This window comes from Semicossyphus pulcher, unplaced genomic scaffold (genome assembly GCF_022749685.1).
Source record: "Semicossyphus pulcher isolate SPU_LCO1_2020_fin unplaced genomic scaffold, fSemPul1.0.p SCAF_5, whole genome shotgun sequence".
Classification (NCBI taxonomy): domain Eukaryota; kingdom Metazoa; phylum Chordata; class Actinopteri; order Labriformes; family Labridae; genus Semicossyphus; species Semicossyphus pulcher.
In genome coordinates, this window is record NW_027211726.1 from 23,291,571 (window position 1) to 23,295,881 (window position 4,311).

Sequence of the window (4,311 nt, forward strand, 5' to 3'; positions counted from 1 at the left end):
TCCTTGCTTTTGTTTTACAAATGAACTGCCTTCAGTTTTTTGTTGATGTCACCAACTGTCTTTATCCACTAGGTGGAGCTCTGCTTTTACACATTCTTCTCAAGATGGCATGAATGTTTTAAAACTCAAAAAATGTGCATTACTTGTATGAATCAAGTCAGTGGTTTTCAAATAACAAACACTCATCTTTCATTTCTACTTTTAGCTTTCTTTACACAATTAGTTGTAGAGTGTGTTCTTTGATAATCACAAGTGCTCCAAGGGGAAACAAACGTTCAGGCTGTTCTTCCCTTGGCTTGCTTTTATAGTGCTTTATCTTTTCCACAGACTCCACATGGTGGTGCTAGCTCTCTAAACTACACACCCGAGAGCCCATGCATCACTGCCCACCTGATGGACAGGAAAAGCATTACCTCATCCTTTCCTTTCATTCCTTCAGGTAAAAATAGACAGATTAAGACTGGGCTTTGATGAGAAAAACCTACAGAGGAGGTGTGGAAGCAGGGAGAGAGGGATAAAGATGGAGGAGAGAGACTAAATGGATCGTTCTGCTCCAAATCCAATTCCTAATAGCTGGAGGGAGGGTAGGTGGGAGGAGGGAGAAGAAAACAGTCAAAATAAAGAGGAGAGGGGGAGTGGAGATATCACGTCTAACAATTAAGACCTGCCTTCAGGGTCTAAAGAAGAAGCTTTGTTGAGAACATATAAATTGCTCATTGAGCACTGGCTCTCTGCAGTCTCTCTCAGATACTCCTGCCTCAAAGGAATTTGCCATAAAGACAGCAGCTGCAGCCCACCACATAGGAGGACTGGAATCTGTTCTCAGTATTTGGGGATCCATCTTCAGCCATCATCCTGGCAAAGCAGAATCCCCCCTACTGTAAACACAAACCTGGAGCTAATCCCAGTGACTGTAGAGGAAAACATCCCAGTTCATCCAGTGGAGATCCCTCAATGGTTACTGTACTATACAGGGTTAAAGATCCAGCTCAGCTTTGTCTTTTTTTGTACTAGCCAAGTTGATAAGCCTTTTCTTAGCTGTTGCCTTGAAATTAGCCTGCTTTTCTCTGAGCGAGGTTGAGGAGGTGTTATCTTAAATCTTATATGTTTTTAATACAAGATAATGTTAAATGCTTAGTAGCTAGTTACAAATTAAACTAAGAAGTGTTTGAATAGTTATCTTAAAGTAATGGAGATATAGTTAAGATGGTATTTTAAGTATTTATAAGTGATGAATAAGTAATTAATGGTTAAAGACCGGCTCCAGTCATGTTTTAAGACATAAAATGCTCTGCTTGAAATAATAAATTGTGTCTGATGTGTTTTTTTCTGCAAAATTAATTTAATAACCTTGTAAAAAACCTCCCAAGGCATCTCCTCCTTCTCCTTCATTAAAAATTCCCAAATCTGCAAACGTTCCTCCTTTCATAAACAAGCCAAAACAAAACACGTCTCTGCCATCGTTTAGTGGCAACTTGTTGAAACTTAGCTTGAAATTGAGTAATTAGTAGTAGTAACGTTAACTAGTCAGTAGTGACTTTGCAAAAATTATGATGACGGCTACAGCTGGCGAGCGCATCGCAGAAGTGGTTGCCATAGCGTCATCCTGTCCATTAACGGGATTGGCTCTTAGGTTTGTGACATCTCAAACCTACCAATGTGAAAATGCGTTGTTGAGCCTGTCCTTGGTACACTGCAGTTTAAAAGCAGACAAAAATAATGGATGAGTGGTGAAAAACAAATAAAAGCTTTAGATTAGCTGAAGGTAATGAATAAATCATTGAGGATCATCTCCTTTCACATCGACCTAGAATTAGAAGCTACTTTACTTTGCTTTCCCTGCTTAATACCTGTTCAGCTGGCATTATTCAATTGAGCTTTATTTCAGAGGGTTTAAGCTGTGACCTGATTCTGTTTGACAATTCACTGAGAGTGTGAAATGTATTTTTGGGGGAGTGATTGATGACACATCTGAGCAAACTTGTCTCCTGCCACTCACTCAGCTTTTGTGGTTTCATCATGCTCATCAGCCCACTGAGTTCATTGACAAATATAGAACATTAAATTATTACCAGAAAAAAAATATTTTTTTACACTGGCAGTTAGTTTACACCCAGAAAGTGAGTCAGTGATGAGTTAAGAAACATGTCACAAAATTTTAGGAAGAGGTCCAGTTCTCTGTTTCTATTAGGAATGACAGGTCGTGTAAGGCTGATAAGCAATGTTCCCATCAGGAATAAAATACTGTGACTGTGAAAATACTGTGACTTTCTGTGACATTTAATTTAAAATCAGATGTAGTCATCTGAAATTGGGTTGAATAGCTGGTTAACAATACTAATACCAAACTGTGGTTATTTTTTTGGGATAAACTTAATTCCTGTGTTGTCTTCAAACAGCAGGATGGATGTGATACAGTATTTGTGAGGCTGTAGTTCAACTGAGCTAATGCCAACATCAGCATGTTTTCATTGCTAACTGCCAACATTGGTGATTTTCAAACAGGTATAATTCTTACCATGATCATCATCATTGTTTATGGTTTGCTATGGAACACAATTACAAAACCTATAACTAAACCGACCAATCTACTGGATAAAAGTAAAAGTAAGATCGTGCCCTTTCGCGATGCCAGAATTGGGAGCATATTACTTTACGCTTTCCATTTTAAAGGACTTTCACAGCTTCTCCTTCCTGCAAGATGAGTAGTCCCAATGTTCCTATAAAAAAATACTCAGACACATGAGCCAATGCAGCATTGAGAACCACCATCTAAAAAAACAGTGTAACAGCTCACATTGGTAGATGTAAGGGACCAAAACAGGGTCAAATGGACCAACAGTGAAGTGTATGTAGAGTCCCCACAATTGTTTGGTTATAACGCACATTTTCTGGGGTTCATGATCGTCTGTACCACATTTCATGGCAATCTAGATTTGAGACATCTCACTCTGGACCCAAGTGGTGGACTTACAGACTGAATGGGGCCTCCTGAACCTTTATATTTACTATGTTCTGGTTTAGATGTAAAGAGCAGTGCAGCATCTGAAGGCTGCCTGTGGATTTTATTTCTCTCTTACTGTAGTCTGACTGGCTTGGGCTGTTGGCCTCACACAACAGAATTCTCCTCTTTTGCCTCAAGAGGATTCTGTGCACTGCCTGCTCCAAAACAGGGTGATGTAGGTGTTGAAGAAGGGGTGCATGCTATTAACAAATTCTTCTGAGTCACTGTCCATGTTTTTATAGGGCAACATTGCGCATTTCGGCACATTCCTCCCCAATGTTATATCCAAACTTTTTTTTTTTGACACATCAAATGTCAGAAGCAAGAAAAAAACAATTCTTAGAAAGAAGCACCCTGCTGTTTCAAGCACAGGGAAATAGCCAATAAGCAAACGCTGGTGGCATTGCGGCTTCTGTATAACTTAATGTCGCTTTTTTTATTTCCATTGACATTACAGCTATGATAAATAAATAGTTGTATTTTGAACGCACTAGCTAGAGGTATTAACATGCTCAATGAGTAGGTTTAGAATTTAAAAAAACTGCAGATGATGATAAGCAACTCAGAGCCATTTGAAAAGATCTCTCAGTAAAACGCTGCTGAAAATGGATATGTGCATGTGCCTGCTCTCTGAGTGCTGCACATTGATGGTTGATAGTTTGAACCCATAGAATATTTCCATAGAAGTGTAATTTACCCTTTATGTTTTTCTTCTATGTTGTATATATGCGGCATTAAACATGCACTTGATCAAAAGGCCCTCACAATGTAAGACACACTGTGCTGTATTGAGTCCATTAGCCATTGAGACAAGCAGGAAGGCAACACTTGAAATGGAGAGATGTAAAGAGAGCGAGATTGTGGCTGAAAGGTTCAAGGCGAGTACCAAGAAAATAAATCAGAACTTGGCTGATGTGATTGTCAGTGAGAAAAAAGAATACACACCTATCAGGTAGAACAGTCTGTGAACAACATGTGAGAGCAGCTCTCTATAGAGGAGAAAAGCCAGGACAAGGACAATTACAGTAATGAATAATGTTACAAATGGAGATGGGACATTACATGCCTGGATACAAACTCTTTTAGTTAGGTTGAAGTACACCTTTTATCATGTTTTCATCCATTTACAACAAATCATGGATCCTGTTCTCTACTGCTGACTGTTTTTTTCAAACCATGCTAGTCTTCAACTTACATTAATTTCTATACTAGATAGAAATACCTACTTACTAAGATAGAAAATTAATAAAGTTGTGTCCACATACCATGTATTGTTTAGTCTAGATAATTTTTTATCCAGTGTAACA